The sequence below is a fragment of the Pinus tabuliformis genome, chromosome 1_1 (genome assembly GCF_031772625.1).
Source record: "Pinus tabuliformis cultivar Carrire ecotype Pingquan chromosome 1_1, CPIR1, whole genome shotgun sequence".
Taxonomy (NCBI): Eukaryota; Viridiplantae; Streptophyta; class Pinopsida; order Pinales; family Pinaceae; genus Pinus; species Pinus tabuliformis.
The window spans coordinates 665,583,796-665,603,637 of record NC_142297.1 but is presented as its reverse complement, the minus strand read 5'-3'; the positions used below and the strand labels follow the sequence as shown (position 1 = coordinate 665,603,637).

The window sequence follows — 19,842 nt, the reverse complement described above, 5'->3', positions numbered from 1 at the left end:
ACTTGAGGCCATCCGAATGTTCCTTGCTCTCTCAAGCTTTCAAAACTTCAAAGTATTTCAAATGGACGTGAAATCAGCCTTTCTGAATGGAGACTTGGAAGAAGAAGTATACATTGAGAAGCCAGATGGTTTTATTCTTGGAAATGATCCAAATCTTGTATGCAGATTGAAAAAGGCTCTCTATGGTCTCAAACAAGCTCCAAGGGCTTGGTACTATCGCTTGGACAAATATCTTCATCAACAAGGTTTTTCAAAAGGATCAGCAGATAGCAATCTTTATATAAAATTTGAAGACGACAAAGTGCTAATACTTGTTGTGTATGTAGATGACATTATCTTTGGGAGTAATGAAGAAGCTATGAGTCAAAGCTTTGCCTTGGTAATGCAGAAAGAATTCGAAATGTCCTTGCTGGGAGAACTGACATATTTTCTTGGTTTGCAAATCCAACAAAAAGAAGGAGGGATCTTTTTGTCTCAAACCAAGTATCTCAAGCATATTTTGAAGAAATATGGCATGGAAGATGCAAAACCAGTATGTACACCCATGGTCACAGGATGTAGCCTCAGTGCAAATGATGACTCAGCAACAGTGCATCAACCAACCTACAGATCTATGATTGGAAGTCTACTTTATTTGACAGGTACCCAACCAGACATCATGCATGCAGTGGGAATAGTTGGAAGATTTCAAGCAAATCCGAAGGAAACTCATCTTCAGGCAGTGAAGAGAATCTTTAAATATCTTCAAGGGACTCAAAATTATGGCTTATGGTATCCTAAAGATACAGATCTCACACTTCATGCTTATACAGATGCAGATTGGGCAGGAAGCGTGGATGACAGGAAGAGCACAAGTGGTGGTGCGTTCTTTATGGGTTCCAGATTAGTATCTTGGTTCAGCAAGAAACAGAGTTCGATTGCCTTGTCTACAGCTGAAGCAGAATATGTTGCTACTGCATCTTGCTGCACTCAACTCCTTTGGATGATGCAGACCTTGCAGGACTTTCAAATCACTTGTACACCACCTATCTCCATCTTATGTGATAACACAAGTGCAATCAGCATTTCAAAGAACCCAATCATGCATTCAAAGACCAAGCACATACCGATCAAGTATCATTTTCTCCGGGAACAAGTACTTGAACAAAAGGTCAAGTTGGAGTATGTTCCTTCTAAGGAACAAGTTGCTGATATACTCACCAAACCATTGCCCAGGGAGACCTTTGAATACCTCAGGCAAAAGCTGGGGGTTGTTGATGCATCATCTTGTTGAATCTCTTCTGATGGTTGGTTGTACGCAAGGCTCATCTGGGGCATATGCGTACATGTGCTAGGTTGCGGATTGGTTGAAGATCGAATGGCACAGGTTCAGGGGGAGCACATAATGCATTGTTGGCATTATGGAGGACGTACAGAAGAAGATCATGGATGCTGGTCTGAATATTGCTGCAATATGTCTCTATCTCCTTCATGGTCATTTATGGTGTTTTGGTGGCTTATGGTTCTTATTTGCAGATCTGGTTCATATTCAGGGGGAGCATGTTCTTACGGGGAGCATAACCCTTTGCCCTTGATGTCAAAGGGGGAGAATGACGTTGAAGATTTTGAGGTTGCCATCAAGTCCAAAGGGGGAGATTGTTGGCATTATGTTTCTGGTATGGCTCTATGTTACAGATGTTGTACTTGATGGCAACACCCTCAAGTGGCAATGCTCTGATCAGGCTCTCAAAATGTTGAAAATTAAGAGGTACGCAGGAGAATAGTTCAAAAGGTGCATACCCGCAGGTACGCCGTGAAGGGATTGCGGCCGCACACGCAGGTCACCCATTCAGAAGGTGCGTACCCCCAGTTCACTTACTTCAAGGCAGGGAAGCGCGCTCACGTGGGGTTTCTTATGTTTGGGCCCGTGGTATTTAGCCCGCCATTCTTGATTCTATGGTTTTGGCCCGTGGTATTGTTTTATATTATTATTATTATTGAGCCCCATGTTTTTGGGCCCCTTGTATTGGTTATCTATGGTATTGATCCATGATTTTAGGAAGAGCTTGCCTATATAAAGCAAAGGAGATCACTTGGCTAAGCATCTTTTGCAAATTGAATATCTTAAGATCTGAAATATTGGGTTATTGTTTTAAAAGCTTGATCTATATAAAAGTGAAGTTGAAAGCGAATCTATGAAGGGTGATCTCTCGAGCGCATGATCAGATCTGAGCATCTGACTATCTGTGGCACACTGGGGGACTGCCAATTCGGCCCTAATCAGAGGTACGCAGGTGATTAACGGTGCAAGTGCGTGGGTACGCAGAGCAGAAAAAGGAGAAGTGCGTGGGTACGCAGAGCAGAAGAAGGCGCAGTGCGTGGGTACGCAGCGCGACAGAGGTTCAGGTGTGTAGGCACAAGGAAAGTACGCAGTGCGATAGTATCTGTGGTTGCGTGCCTACAGTAACAGTACGCAGCGCGATTGAAGAAACAGTGCATGGGTACGCTGTGAAGCAGAAGGCTCTCTGCGGGTATACGCAGGGGAACAGAAGGCTCTCTGCGGGTATATGCAGGCCAGAGAAAGGAAAACTGCGTATCTGTATTAAGGCATTTATTTGACTGACTTTTCTCTATTGATAAGGTGTTCTGGGTTTAGTTTACTGTTACTATTTACTGCAGTTGACTGGGTGATTTACTTGTACTTGATGATCTCTTGATGTTTATGGATCCAGTTTGAAAATTTATGAAAAGTGGTCCTTGAAAGAAAAGAAGTAGGGGGTTGTAGCTCCCTTCCAGAAGAGACTGGAAAACGAGAGAGAGTTGCAGCTCTCTGCAGGTTGCAGCCTGCGTACTCGTAAAGGACTGCACTAGTACAAAACCATTGTAAAAGGAGTTTCTAATTTGAAAGAAGATAGAGACATATTGTAGCAGGTGGTTTTCACCCACATTGGGTTTCCACCTTATATCTGGTGTTCTTTGGTGTGACTATCTGTTTTTCTTGTTCATGCTCATTATTTTATGGTACTGACATGCAAAAATAATTCAAAGTATAAATAAGGAAGATTTATTAAAAGAACTTGATAATACTGATTCACCCCCCCTCTCAGTATTATTTCCAACACACCAAGCGCTAATAAAATCCTCTTTTGACTCGAGCATAATGACCAGAAAAAAATTTCAGGTGGGAGATTTAGTTTTGAAATGGGATAAGGCTCATGAAGAAAAGGGCAAACATACAAAATTTCAGAAGATGTGGCTTGGTCCTTTTCAGATTGTAGAAGTCATAGGCCCATCAACGTTTGTGTTGCAGGATTTAGCAGGTAGAAGGGATTCTTTGCCTGTTAATGGAAAAATCCTTAAAATATATTTTCCATAGAAGATTATTCTTCTATTCTGTAGGATAGTTTTAGTTTTTCTTTTTCTTTTTCCATAATAAAACCAGTTGTAGATGGTTACTATAGGGGCTCACGAAAAAGACACCAATTCTCTATCAGATTTTGATTTTTTTTTTGCTTGTACAAGTAGTAAAATTTTCGAAAAATCTGATCTTTACTATTGACAGATAGAGTTAACTTTAGCCTAGATATGATACTAGTTTCAACTTCAAAAAATTTGATGAAAGCAACCTTTAGCAAAGAAATTGTTTTATATCAGCACAATGAAAGGTATCAATAACAAAATAAATATTCTCTGTAAAACTGCTGTTTTCAAACTCTATTATTGTCGTCCAGAGCTTTCTTAAGGAAAAACAATGATTTCCTCCCTGCTAAAGAAAATCGCAGCATTCAGAGGAACAATCCGAGAAAACACTATATCTCAAAGAATAAGAGGTCTCATCACGAGCCGGCTTATCATGATCACAGATATTATAACTTGCTGACTTTGCCAATACTATCCACCAAAACAGGGCAACGACTCAAGATTGTTGCAATCAAAAGACAAGGGGTCTCATCACGAGCCAGCTTGTTCAGCAAAAGTGTAAATCAAGTGAATGACTGTGTCATAATTTGGCCACCAAACCAAGACATTGTTCTTTAGAGAATAAAAAAGGAAAAAAGTGTCAAAATGGGTTTTTCTCTGAAAAGTTGTAAATAGCCTTAAGCAGGATAAAGGATCATTGCTGGGTAACAGGTAACCCTGTCGAGGCTATGGACACCTGCTGGCAGCAAAGGCTCTACCTACGACAAATGAGCATATTTTAAAAGCCAGCACACAGAGAAGACCTTATTTTATCTTTAAAAGACCAAGTAATGGCTGATGTAAATGCAAGGACTAAGCCTGAGGAAGCAAACAATTGGAATAGGAAAAGGTTGAAACAAAATATCATTGATAGGATAAGGCATAATGTACTCTATCTGTCCATAACAAAATTTAGACTTATGAAAATTTTTCTGCTTTGGAAGTTAAAATTCAATAGAAAAGCAGAGATAACTGGTTCTTCCCAGTGAATCGCCATTGTTGTGGCCACCAACAACCCCCCTCTTTGTTTGGTATTAGCAATAACACCAAGCAAATGGGGACCCTTAATAAAAAATCCAAAAAACATTTTATGAAAATTTTTGTATTTCAACTCCTTAAAGCTATATCGCATCGCGAGAAGAGAATGAAATGTTTTCTTATGAGCATAATAAACTGCGAAGAAGCGACACGAAATTCATCGCATCGCATACATTATGAAGCGCTCTTAAAAGAAAAATCTTAAGAAATCTCCGACGGCCGATATGCGACGTCGCATATCGCAACATCGCGTAAGCAGCACACAATGATTGAATGACTAAGCGCGATCTGCGATAAATGCGATTTGCGATAAATGCGATCATGAATTTCTGCGATGACACATCTTGACGACGCGATCCGCGATGCTGCGATGCAAGTCGCAGAAATCACCCATCGCAAATTTTCCTCGGTGCAGTATTCAAGGAAAGCTGTCCGTAAACCAAAATTGCGCGCGCGCCTTAAAAGAAATTAATGATTGTACGCCAAAGTATTCAACAAGGACAGTTTTGTGTTTTTCGAAGAGTCAATTAGTTATGGGTGTCATGATTATGCATTCATAAGAGCTCAAAGCTTTCATGTCAATCTTTATTATCATTACTCTTTTCCTTTGCGTAAACTGTAAGACATGAAATAACATAAAGCAATGTGCAGGAAACATCTAAGGAAAAGGGGAAAGCGTCAATGCTCGGAGAACAGAGAAGAGATCCCTTCAGAAACGGATGCCGCACGCAACAAGACCACAGATTCCAGAGTATCACTCAACAGATGCTGATGTCAATAGGCCATCCAACGCCCAGAGTCAAAAGCGCACAAAAGCAACATGTTTACAAAAGATCCTAAAGCTTATGCTGGGTAAAGCAAAAAGAAAAAAGGCGCTAAAGAAGGAAAACGCACTAGAAAAGCCCGGAACAAAGAACGGAGGCAGTTTTCGATGCAGAAAATTGTTCAGAAAGCAAAGTCCCTAACTTATTCAGTCATTCGCAAGGCCGGAAACTGAAATAGCAAAAGCAGAATCAGTTTGAAAGAAATTTGGGTTATTACCAAGTATACACGCAGTGAATACACCCAGCCAGAGGAAGATTCTCGAAAATATCTTCTAGTTTACCAGAAAGTGGTGCCAGCGCTTGTTATTTCTATTTTCATAGCTCAAACGAAAGTAGAAGGTGACCAGCCGACTCTTCCTAGGTGAATGTTGCATGCTTGCAGCACTAAGGAGCAAATACAGAAATGGTTAGGAATTAGATTCAATTTTTAGAAATAGTTTTGCTTTAGCAGAAGGGCGGTCATTTAAAACCGTATCCTAAATTTATGTAATTAAGTTAATTAGTTAGCAGTATTTAAACCCTTCTCATGCATTTAGAGAAGGGTCCAGAAATTTGTCAAAAAACTTATCCTCAGAACATGCACTTTTGCACCCTCGGAGGGGGTTTTGATGAATGGATGGATCAAGGTTTATTAATTTTTGCATTTGATATCTGCTACTGATGTTGCACTTCTGTAGTCTTAGTAGATGTTAGAGCAAGGAGAGATAAATCATTGTTGCTTGAAGCTTATGAGTGGAACCAGTCATAAATGGTACATTTATCTCTTGACTGTTTCTGTTTATATTCTTAAAGTGATATATAGTTTTTAGTTGTTTATATGTTACTGCATGAATGTATGAGTTACCATTTGGCACTTTTGTACGGTGGAGTCATTTATTTATGTTTGATATATGAATAACTTATTATGCGATATGCTGTTCACAACTGTTTTGCCTAACTTTTTATGCAAAGTGGTTTATCTTAATTGATTTCTATTCTTATGATAGCTGAATGATCTTTATTACCAGTTATTGTTTGAAATCTCTTTAGATCGCATAATAGAAGAAATTCACCCCGGGTTAGTGTAGATTAGATGTGTTGTTTCTCATTAGATTACAATAGCATAGAGTTAGTTTAGAAGTTTGAATTAAATTAGCTTTAAGTACTCTTAGATCAGCATCATCCAACTCTACACACACACACACCCTTAAATTGGGAAACTGGTCCCATTATCCCCAGTCGGACCCGCTATACCAAACGGATAAGGAGCTGCCAACCAAGGTCCAGACCGGGTGGGTATCCCCCTTGTTGTCGACCCGATTTTCGGGGCTTCAACACCTCTTATCATAATTCAATGTTTGGAAACCATTTGTGAGTCACTTTGTACATGGTTCTTCGAGTCTCGTTTAATCCACATATAAAACCCAACTGTAATTCTAAAATCTTTTGCAACAAAAAGAGCGACAATTAATTTTCAAGCATCATCAGATCTCTGACAATGGAATTGTGGGCAACACTAGTGCCACTCAGATCTAGGACTCGTTCAATCTTCTTGAAGTCTGCGTTAGAGTTTTTGTCATCATGTCTAACATAAAACTTCACACACTTGAGAAGGAACACTGCATCAAGAACCACAAGCCACACCAAGGTTTCTTCCTTGTAGTCAAGGAACCTGTGGTAGCTGCTTCGGATTCACCATTTTTGCTTCCTAAACTCCTCCACAACCATTGAATCAAACTTGAGTCCGTTGATTCTTTTTGAAAACTACGAAAAATTTGAAGTTTGTAATGCTTCATGTCATAGGCTCAGATCTCCAGTGATGATAGGGTCCGATGGAAATGGACTGAGGAGTGTATGCTTTAGGTTTCACCGCCAATAACTCTTTGGGCACATTAAAAATGGACATACATAATTTCTTCACTTCTTCTTATTCTTCTAGATCAAAACTTCCCTTGATTTGAATAACCCAACCATTCTCATTGACCTTCAATTGAAAATCAATTGTGGAATCCATGTTTTTGAGTTAAAAGCAAATAGTCCCATAAGAAACAAAGGAGAAGAGGTGGGAAATATGTGATACAGTGGAGCAAATATGAAACCTTATATGGAGCTTCTCTGGTTAATGAATACATAGACCCGACTGGAGGAAATGGGTCCTAAAAAATTTCCTTATTTCCTTCCTTTGAAACATGACTTATATCATACTATCCAACACCCCACATGGGTCTTTATACAATCCCTCTATCGACAATATCTTTCACATGTTTAACACGATTTTTATATTTATGTCAAAAGGTCTTTTCTCTATAGAGTTGTCTGGGAAAACACTATTTAGCCTAGCCAATCTCCTCGGTCCATTTTTGTCGTTCCCTCCCATAAAAATTCAACACGTGGAAGCCATTTTTTCCTTGTCATGAGTTCCATCATCCAGAACAGGGTTCTTCAGGTCTCATTTACTCCACATATAAAACATATAGAATTATTGGCTCATAGGTTCTAGTGATATAAATTCCAACACCATTATTCAAACACCTTTTCACCTTCTGCTTGTTCCAACAAGTTCCAACAATTCCATGAAGATTATTGCGGAAGGAAGTTCCAACAATTCCATGAAGATTGTTGTGGGAGGGTTGCGAAAGGATAGATTCTTCCCAACACTGATCTGGACAATGGAGTTGCGAAATGTATCATTGGCTTTTCCCTATTTATACACCGAAAATCACCACCTATTCTTTTTTGTTGGACCCCTTGGGAGCCTTCACCTTCTTAGCAGCCTTGGGCCCCTCGACATTTGTTTCAGGCTTTGCCGTAACAACTTCTGCGGTGGTGATAACAACTCCTTCCACATGATAATTCTTGGTAGACGTGGGGGCCATGGTTGTGTTTCACATGATGCAATCATAAGAAAGTATCAAAAAATTAAAGGGAACTGACGAATCCAACACACAACAATGCAAACATGCCAAGACAATCAAAGAATGAGCATGTATAAATTCAAGAGAGTGATAAGTAAATTCAAGATAGCATAAGGAAGGAATTTATTAAGTGACTAATGTAGCATGGGTGTCTTCTGGAATGTAAATTAATGGAATGAACTAGCTTGAAAACCATGTGTGACAGTGAGGCAAATTTGTGAAATGCCATGTATGAACCAAAACAGAGGACAACCACCAGAATTTTGATTGCCAAACAATGCCACTGAGGTTCCTCTTCTTCACATCCAGCGCCAATACAAATTGAATCATTGAATGTATACTTTAGAGACATGAGGATTATTCAATGAAGAGCAAGTTGTGCTCTCATAGTTGTCCTCTGTATTCAATGCATAAGAGTCTACACTATCATGAACTCCTGTATCATTTAGTGGAACTCGTGAAGATTTCAACCGTTCTCTAAAATGTGAAATCTTAAAATCAATTTCAACACATGGTCATTAGTAGAGATAGTAGCTTGATTTCATGGTTTAATTTTGAGTCACGTTTCAAAAATATAGAATCCTAGTGTAGATATCAGGTCGATTGTTTACTACATAGCATGATATTTCTCTCACAACAATCGTGAATTAGACTTACACAAATTTGAAACGAGCTATTGATTTAGTGTCCAAGAGAGTTTCCACCATTAGCCACTCACCTCTCAGTTTAAATGGTAGATTCACTCATGGTCATACAATTGATTCATCAGAGGACAGTGATTGTATAACACACGAAGATTTTTAAAGTCCCCTGGAGTATGCAAAAGCTATAGGTCACAGGTATTCTAGCACTATAAACAAAGGGGAAATCTCTGCTGCAGGGAAAACCTTCAACAAGGAGGTGGATAAATGCAGTAAGGCTTCTATTTTTTCGAAAGGGATTCAAGGAAGGAGAGCTCTCAATCATTGCTTTGGTCCATATTGGACTCGAAGTATCGGGCAGGGAAGGCAATTCTACTATGTGGATAAATAAATTGTACAACACTTTAGACCAAGAGGGTCGCGACGATGGATTGACAATCCACGACACCTTTTGGTTATCGTATTTCTCAGCTTAGGTCTAGTTCTTACTATTTATTTCTCAAACTTGGAAACCATACCATATTCTCATCACAAACATTTCATTTTGATATCCAATGAGATGGAAAAAAAGATCGGCGAAAACAAATTTGCACAGGTGAGCCACTCTTCTCCTGATACCATTGGTGCTCTGTTATGGTAAAATGGTTGAAACTTGAAAGTATATATTTTTAGGTTATAAGTCTAGCTCCCCTCCATTTTCTGTTGGAGTTAAGGTAGTTCTCCCACTACCACTATATCGGTCTTCTAATTTCCTCTTTACCAAACTCCTCCAGGGTTGAGCTAACTGAAGTCTAACACTAATCTTTGGGGAAATAATTAAATCAGGCCCATTAAGATATAACTTGGTCTAGAGCATTGTCACAATAGTAAAATCATCTATAAAACTTTATTCTATCTCTAAAAGGAAAAAAAAAGTCGTTATCGTTGTTTATTTATTGAATTTCATAACTTGGTCTCATAACATATAGATGGAAAACCACCTGTCGATGCTATATAAAAAAATAAAACTCAAGTAGAGATCACATCCATTGACATGAACCATTTTGATTGCAAGGACTAGAGTGGTTCCTGCTGTTAGAGCCTAGATTTACCTCAGGCTGAAAAGGTAAGCTTCTAGGTCCACATCAAACCATGCTCAGCCTCGTAGCTAGCCCTACAAGGACAGGAGAGGGCTCTCTCCGGGTCACACTTAGTAAAAATAAACAATAGGTTCTGAGATAACTCAAAATGAATACTAATTTTAGGCTAGTAAATAAATATGAAAGAGATAATTTAATGAATGATTGAATTTTCAGGGATGTATGGGACAAAGGACAGCATGAGCGGAGAAATTAACTCAAAGACATAGAGTATTTCATGGGGCAAGATAGGCAGGAAGTTTAGCAATCAAATTGAAATAATATGGAGTGGAAAGACTGTTGAGAAGCTGAAAAGGGCATAACACATGAATCCTTTTCAAACAGAAGAAGACACACAAAGTATGAATGCTTTACAAGGTAGAGCATATAAACTGTATTCTACCTTTCTTACTTAAAAACATTCAACTGGAAATGTTTATGAATGAATGGTAAAACATAACGAAATACATATGAAACAGAAAGAAGAGACATATGCTAAACTCATACCACGTGGATCTCATGAATCAGAGCTGCATCATTTCATTAATTTCCTTGCCAAACTGTACAGTGAAGCGCTGAGTTTTTCTTCCACACTTCTCCCAGAACTCAGACCCTTTACAAATGATTTCCCTTCACATAAATAGGACCAATTTGCCAAAATATAGATTGACAGAAAGAGGAGCCATTACAACAGCTCAAGAACTGAAAACTTAAAGATAGAAAACAAGAGTCAAATAAGAAAGAGCTGCGTTACATGTGAAATCTGTTTGATGACCAATGAGGAGGCAGAACCTGTAGCATAGACCCTCTGAATCGTAACTAAAGACAAAAATAGGTCTCCAATCCTATTTCTCTGTTATGGTAGATATCTTCGTTATAAATTTAGGCTTTCGGTCTTGGGCTTTTCACTTTTCCTTTTGCCATTTGAATAAAAACCAATTTTTTAATAAAAATAGCTTTGAAGGAAGATTTCGCCTTTAATGAAGGGAAACAGAGTTCCGCCAATTCCAGTTGCAATTTCTCCTTTAATACCGAGGAACACATATCCAACAAGATTCGCAACACTCTCCATCGACTTTGACCACAAAAGCAACTGGTATCTCCCTACAACTTCATGTTTCTCCCTGGTCACTGCGGCATCAGCTATAAATGGATGACTCCGTATAATTCCCTTAATCTCAGCAAGAGCCACCTGAAATCCCTGGTATTTGACAAGTGCTTTAACTCGATCAACTATGAAAAGTTCTTCGTTACTGTCTATAAAACCAATAACACCAGTATGTAGCCACCCTTCTTCTTCTAATGTTTTGCTGGTGGCATCGGGATCATTAAGATATCCTTTCATGATTTGGGGCCCACGAATACAGATTTATCCCTTTGATTATGAGGGAGAGACTGCCTGGTTTTTAGATCAACAATCTTCATTTCAGAATTTCGGACCACTAATTCACATGAGTTGGACTTCACAGCGAAGGGTTGCTTGGCATAAGCTAAACTCATTGCTAACACCTGAGCCTCTGTCATGCCATAACCTTGGAGCATGGAGGAAACAATTCAAAAATTTAAGAACAATGGCAAAAACTTCGGAGTCAGCTCTGTGCACCGCGTGCACAACCCAGTGCACCGCGCCTGGTGAGTGCGCCGCGCCTGGTGAGTGCGCCGCGCACATTCAAATTTGAACTGTGTAAAGTGGCTCTATGCGCTGCGCATGCTATGTGTGTCGCACCTAACGCCCAGTGCGCCGCGTATGTGATCTTCAGCAAAATTTTGGCCTTCAACACGGTTTTGCTTCCTCCTTGTGTTGTCTTTGTTTCTTTGATAACTCTTGGTATGGGAATGATATATGAAGACACAAAAAATATCTTTATGACATGGGCTTTGATTTTGATTTGGAATAACCCACCTGCTAATGCTGTAGAACTTTTGGCACTTTCTCATTTTGAAATGAACTCTGTTTCGCTTGTTTCCTCTGAGTTTTGACTTGAATGATGAAACTTTGTCTATTTTACAGGGACAACAGGCATAGGATTTCGGCAAAGGATGACCAGGGCTGCGCCTGAACATCTTCAACTGAAAAACCTTGAAAATATACATGGCAATTATTACAAAGTACAAAATGACGATTTTCTTCAAAACAGAGTTTTGAAGAAAAGTCTCGATCAATGATTGCGATGATGAAATTTGCGATGAAAACTTATTTTGAAACCTCCCTCTGGCCTGCTGGAATTATTAAACATTTTGTAGATGAAACTCTAGACCTAATGACTGAAATGACTCTTTGCTGACCAAGAGACTAGAACAGGACTGCAAATGACTTAAAATTGATTTAATGAACTTCGATGAACAGACCTGAGCCAGCAGGTACAAGGCATGAGGGAAATGAGTGAAGAGACCCTTCCGTCAGATTATGGCATGCCCCTAACGAAATGCAGATGAATGAACGGAATGAGACACCTAAAAATGAAATGCAATAAAGATTTTTTGATCTCTGACGGAGGTATGACTATGCCGACTCTAACATTGGCTCCAATGGGGATGGTAGCTCCTGGGAGGTGCCAAGAACTGCAAATCTTTGGGAGAGCAGATAGTGCCTTCATCCATTGGGCAATGGAGTCACAACGCAAAAACTGACATTATGCAGACTGACTCTGACTCAAGGCTAAAACTAAAAACCATAACAAAATCAAACATGACTACAACATAACTAACAAACTGGAAAGATGCCCATATTTGAGCTTATTCATCAAACCTACTCTAATTACTCTTTTCACCACTCGATCAAGTGAAATGGAACAGCCAATGCAACCACGTAAGCATCCTGGCTGCTATTTGAATTCTCCGCAAGTGCTCGCTTAGGAACAGCAAGAGAAAACTATTGAACGGCAACTCCCATGGAAAGTCAGAATCAAGTTGACCGCTGATAAACTTGCAGAGCAGGAATTGACTGGATGACTTCAAGAATACTGCGAAAGGATCTTCATAAACATCACTATTGATTTCCATTAACACATTACTGCTCTGGTCCAAGTAATCTTCATAGCTGGATATTAAACTTTTCTTCACATCTGTACTGTCTTTCTCTGATGATTGTAGCAAGGTGTCAAAAGGACCCTAAATTTCATGAATAACCAAACTTTGTTGCTAATTCCAAACAGAACAAAAATATCCTTTATCAATCTCCTCATATGACTGCAAACCTTGGTATGGGGTATGCAATGAACAATCTGTTAAACAAGACAATGAAGGCGACTTTTGAATAAGATTATTATCAACATTCTCTTCTGTCACATGGTTAGCTGATGGAGAAGAACTTTTACAACAAACAGAATCCAACACACGAGCAATAGGATCATCAAAAACTTGAGAAGACTGTTGCGATGTATCTATTGAAACTGTATGACATCCTACTAGCTATTCATCTTTTCCTTTTGAGATATTACGAAGATTCTGCCTTATAAACTGAAATGCTTCGAAACAAAAGGGTACAAAATCCTCTTGCATCATTAGATCATGTGTTTCAGATTCCACGCCTTCATCTACAATCTGATCTTCAATTGCATTTGGTGGCTGCAAATTGGGTGTTAGGGAGGGTTTTGTATCCAAAATGATTTCATCAGTCATTTTAGGGGAAGATTTCTCATTAACAACTTGCTCAAGAATTTCACTATCTGTCTCATCCTCAACATTAAAACTGAGAGATTGTTGATTTCCTACAGGTTGCTCATTTGAAGATTTACTATGCAATTTACCCTTCAAAAACTAAAATGATTCAAAACAAAATGGTATGGCATCATCTTGTATCATTTGATCATATGTGCCAGCTTCCATGTCTTCATGTGCAATTTGACAATCAATGGCTCTAGGGGACTGCAAAGCTGAATAAGAGAAGTCTTGAACAAGGTTTTCATTGCCCTCAAGAGGGTCCAAATCAAGACTTGTTGACAACTGATTTCTGATTGCATGGAAGTTGTCTCTGATGAACTGAAATGAATCAAAACAAAAGGGCAAAGATCCTTCACTTACTTCAAAATTTGTTGTACTTTCCTCGTCATTTCCATAACTGATATGCATTGGCTGATCACTGTATTCGAGCTGCTAAAAGTGAACTTCCTCCTTCCACAAACTATCTGCTAATTTGTCTGCAAGATTAGCTTCTGTTTGGAGAACATAATCATCATCATACTGATCAAACTGAGGCAAATCATCGGTATAAAACATATAATCAAGCATACATGTAAAATCAACAAATCTCTCTTCTCCAAGATGATCTATAAAACAATCACTATGACAACTGGGATACGAAACAAAATGTTTTGGATCAGCAACTTGTTCATGAACATAATTTTCATTTTTTGCAGTCATTTTCCGCACCATCTTTTCTACTGCACTCACCAAAATGTCAAGCTTTTCCTCTGAAGGTGTCGTTTTCTCTGGATCCATGTTTTTCATCTCTTCTTCCTTCAACCTTGCCCTTCTGATCAGCAAATGAGCCTCTACATTTACTGCACTATTCTGCATCTCTTCAAGTGTTGCAAGATTTCTTTCTCTCAGCTGAAACTCCATTTCCGGATCAAAGGCACCCGGGTAGTGCAAGAGAGCGGATTTAGGAGAAGGCCTTATCTCAACTGGCATTGAACAATAAACTTGGTTAAATCTGGCAGAAAACTGTTGTACTGTCTCCCCTGGCATTCTTTTCAGCTGGTTATACTCTTCTATAATCAAGAAAAGGTTATGTCTGATCACCCACCTGTTGAGGAAAGCTTTGACGAACTGCTGGAAATCTAAGATGCTCGCATCAGGCAGGGCTTTGAACCAACTCTTGACTTTGCCTTGCAAAGAAAGAGCAAAAAGCCTAATACTAACATCTTCGTTATCAACTTCAAAAAGGTCTAGAAAAGTCTCAACATTCTGCACATGTTGCTCAGTGTTGACATTCTTACATTCACCGTCAAATCTCGGCAAATATAGGTAATAATTTGCAGGGAAAGCATGGAGAACAGAAGGTAAAACAAGAGGTTTATACCTATCTGGGACTATAAAAGGTGTAGGAGTATATACAAGAGCTACAGGATCAGTTTTGTTTTCTTTAGGCTCATCACTCTGAAGAGAGTCATCATAAGATGTGGGAAAAGTAAGGAGGCCAGGATCAAAGGGAAACTCAGTATTTACACTTTTTGAATAGGTCGAGTGAAGATTTTGATCACCTTTATCATACAACAAATTTTGAAAAACTTTCAGGACAGCTTCAAGAACAACAAAGAAGTAATTTACAAGAAAGCAGACTAGATCCTGAATACCATTCCACTTTGGATACCTGAACTTTGTGTAAGATCCTTCCATTTTCTCAGAGAAAGAGTTAGTCCTCCAGTGGAGTCTTTACAGGAGTCACCAGGTGAATGATTTCAGCCTTCTTATGTCTGATCGTTGTCCACCATCAACCATCAGATCTGAACTTGATACATGTACTGGGGTGATCGTTTAGATCAGATGTTCAGTTTATAAACTAGACCGGAGATTGACTGAAGCAGCTTTCATCTACTTTCGCTAATGCAAAGCAAAAGCGTTTCGAAGGCTACCTGGCTAACTTCAGGCTTCGTCTGTAGTCTACAAAGCCAAACAATGAAAATAAACTTTCTTCCCCAGTATGGTCGCCACTATGTTAGAGCCTAGATTTACCTCAGGCTGAAAAGGTAAGCTTCTAGGTCCACATCAAACCACGCTCAGCCTCATAGCTAGCCCTACGAGGACAGGAGAGGGCTCTCTCCGGGTCACACTCAGTAAAAATAAACAATAGGGTCTGAGATGACTCAAAATGAATACTAATTTTAGGCTAGTAAATAAATATGAAAGAGATAATTTAATGAATGACTAAATTTTCAGGGATGTATGGGACAAAGGACAGCATGAGCGGAGAAATTAACTCAAAGACATAGAGTATTTCATGGGGCAAGATAGGCAGGAATTTTAGCAATCAAATTGAAATAATATGGAGTGGAAAGACTGTTGAGAAGCTAAAAAGGGCATAACACATGAATCCTTTTCAAATAGAAGAAGACACACAAAGTATGAATGCTTTACAAGGCAGAGCATATAAACTGTATTCTACCTTTCTTACTTAAAAACATTCAACTGGAAATGTTTATGAATGAACGGTAAAACATAACGAAATACATATGAAACAGAAAGAAGAGACATATGCTAAACTCATACCACGTGGATCTCATGAATCAGAGCTGCATCATTTCATTAATTTCCTTGCCAAACTGTACAGTGAAGTGCTGAGTTTTTCTTCCACACTTCTCCCAGAACTCAGACCCTTTACAAATGATTTCCCTTCCAATAAATAGGACCAATTTGCCAGAATATAAATTGACAGAAAGAGGAGCCATTACAACAGCTCAAGAACTGAAAACTTAAAGATAGAAAACAAGAGCCAAATAAGAAAGAGCTGCGTTACATGTGAAATTTGTTTGATGACCAATGAGGAGGCAGAACCTATAGCGTAGACCCTCTGAATCATAACTGAAGACAAAAATAGGCCTCCAATCCTATTTCTCTGTTATGGTAGATATCTTCATTTTAAATTTAGGCTTTCGGTCTTGGACTTTTCACTTTTCCTTTTGCCGTTTGAATAAAAACCAATTTTTTAATAAAAATAGCTTTGAAGGAAGATTTCGCCTTTAATGAAGGGAAACAGAGTTTCGCCAATTCCAGTTGCAATTTCTCCTTTAATACCGGGGAACACATATCCAACAAGATTCGCAACACTCTCCATCGACTTTGACCACAAAAGCAACTGGTATCTCCCTGCAACTTCGTGTTTCTCTCCGGTCACCGCGGCATCAGCTATAAATGGATGACTCCGTAGAATTCCCTTAATCTCAGCAAGAGCCACCTGAAATCCCTGGTATTTGACAAGTTCTTTAACTCGATCAACTATGAAAAGTTCTTCGTTACTATCTATAAAACCAATAATACTAGTATGTAGCCACCCTTCTTCTTCTAATGTTTTGCTGGTGGCATCAGGATCATTAAGATATCCTTTCATGATTTGGGGTCCACGAATACAGATTTCTCCCTTTGATTATGAGGGAGAGACTGCCCGGTTTTTAGATCAACAATCTTCATTTCAGCATTTCGAACCATTGTTTCACATGAGTTGGACTTCACAGGGAAGGGTTGCTTGGCATAAGCTAAACCCATTGCTAACACCTGAGCCTCTATCATGCCATAACCTTGGAGCATGGAGGAAACAATTCAAAAATTTAAGAACAATGGCAAAAACTTGGGAGTCGGCTCTGTGCACCGCGCGCACAACCCAGTGCGTCGCGCCTGGTGAGTGCGCCGCGCACATTCAAATTTGAACTGTGTAAAGTGGCTCTATGCGCCACGCACGCTATGTGCGTCGCGCCCAACGCCCAGTGTGCCGCGTATGTGATCTTTAGCAAAATTTTGGCCTTCAACACGGTTTTGCTTCCTAATCGTTTTGTCTTTGTTTCTTTGATAACTCTTGGTATGGGAATGATATATGAAGACACAAAAAATATATTTATGACATGGGCTTTGATTTTGATTTTGAATAACCCACCTGCTAATGCTGCAGAACTTTTGGCACTTTCTCATTTTGAAATGAACTCTGTTTCACTTATTTCCTCTGAGTTTTGACTTGAATGATGAAACTTTGTCTATTTTGCAGGGATAGCAGGCATAGGATTTCGGCAAAATATGACCAGGGCTGCGCCTGAACATCTTCAACTGAAAAACCTTGAAAATATACATCGCAATTATTACAAAGTACAAAATGACGATTTTCAAAAAGTCTCGATCAATGATTGTGATGATGAAATTTGCGATGAAAATTTATTTTGAAACCTCCCTCCGGCCTGCTGGCATTATTAAGCATTTTGTAGACGAAACTCTAGACCTAATGACTGAAATGACTCTTTGCTGACCAAGAGACTAGAACAGGACTGCAAATGACTTAAAATTGATTTAATGAACTTCGATGAACAGACATGAACCAGCAGGTACAAGGCATGAGGGAAACGAGTGAAGAGACCCTTTCGTGAGATTATGGCGTGCCCCTAACGGAATGCAGATGAATGAACGGAATGAGACACCTAAAAATGAAATGCAATAAAGAGTTTTTGATCTCTGACGAAGGTATGACTATGCCGACTCTAACACCTGCGGTCTGGAGGTTAGAAAGGGTCTCCCCTTCAATGTGGCATTGTGCACCCCATAAGGTAAAATTGATGATGTACCTTGACATGTAGGACAAGGAGATAGTTTCCTTCCACATACTCAGCTCCTTCTTTCGGTATTCCATTACACCTCTTGATGCAATTTCTATTTCTATAAAAAAATTACTTGAGGTGGGCTTCACCCCATCCTATCCTAAGTGTTATTTTTGTTGGCTTCCAACAAATTACACAATGACTTCTAGGAAAGTTTTCCAGAATTTTGGGTGAGTTTTAACCATTCAAGCCGAGTTTTCACCTTGTTTCAAGAAATTATTCAACATGAATCATAAGTCTTTGGCAATATCAGTAGTCCATCGTGAATGATAGATTTGATAAATTTGTTGGTTCCACTCTTTTATAGCACAGGGACCTACATTGTGCATAGGAAACCCTCCACAAAAGGAAACAAGCAACCACAAACACATACCCTCCAGTCGCTCAAAACAAAGGATTAGCTTTCAAAGAAATAAAATATCATGAGATCAGAATTTTTATAGTTTGGCATGGTGATACGTCGACATTGCATCCATGAGACTAGTCTACGTGATTGATGAGCCTGTCCGTGAACAACTAGAAATGCTTGTTAGTGTGACAACCCTAAATCTTTCTCATAAAAAGTTGAGTGGGTGGTTGCCATAGAAATTCGGTATACATTCTAATGTTTGGCTGATCGATGTTTCAAGAAACGATTTTGAGGGCCTTGTACCTAGAAATCTATGTTGGGAGGAATGTTTTTTGAGTTGGTTATATTTGCGAACAATTTTAGTGGGAATTTGTAGCCCTTTGACTCTTGTATTAATCTGCAATATCTGAACATTGACAACAATTGGTTTAGCAGAATGATTTCTGCACAGATTGGAATTAGAGGAATCTCTTAAAGTTTAGTGCATGCAATAACCAACTATTTTGGCCTCTTCCTGACGAGCTTTCATACATTCCACACCTCTCGGACCTCAATCTTGCAAACAACTAATTAACAGGTTATATTTATGCATTGTTAGGTTCCTTGGAAAATTTAATCTTTGTCAAACAATCAACTTGAGGGGGACATTCCTCCTCTATTGGGATATCTAAAAAATTTAACCTTTTACAACATATCTGGCAGTAAGTTGTCTAGCTCAATTTCAGCTCGTTTCAAGAATTTGCATTATAGATATAGTTTTCTTGCCAATCCCTACCTATGCACGTATCTAACTTTGGGGCTTAGGGTTATACCAAAATATTAGGAAGAAGGTCCCCAGTGAAAGCACTCTCCCAGGAGACGGACTAGGTCCTCCAGACCTCAACAACGTGCATACTCCCCGAGGCAACGATTTATTGGACAGTCGGCACTTTCCACCGACCCTTCATCAGGCCAACAAACTTTGTAGGGTTTTCTTCAGTGTTCTTCATTCAACCTTGAATGTTAGGAGAGAAAGGATCACCTTCCAGAGAAATAAAAGACTGCGAAATCAAATTTTTTTATAGTTTAGCATGGGGATACTTCGACATTGCATCCATGAGACTAGATCGTGTGATTGATGAGCCTGTCCATGAACAACTAGAAATTCTTGTTAGCCTGACAACCCTAAATCTTTCTAATAACAAGTTGAGTGGGTGGTTGCCACAAAAATTGGGTACACATTCTAATATTTGGCTGATCGATG

The 19,842-nt window shown here is 39.1% G+C and overlaps 1 pseudogene; it reads right to left on the bottom strand.

Moving 5' to 3' along the window:
• Window positions 1-16,681: 16,681 nt before the first annotated feature.
• Window positions 16,682-17,201, bottom strand: LOC149215151 (4-coumarate--CoA ligase pseudogene; annotated as a pseudogene).
• Window positions 17,202-19,842: the final 2,641 nt, after the last annotated feature.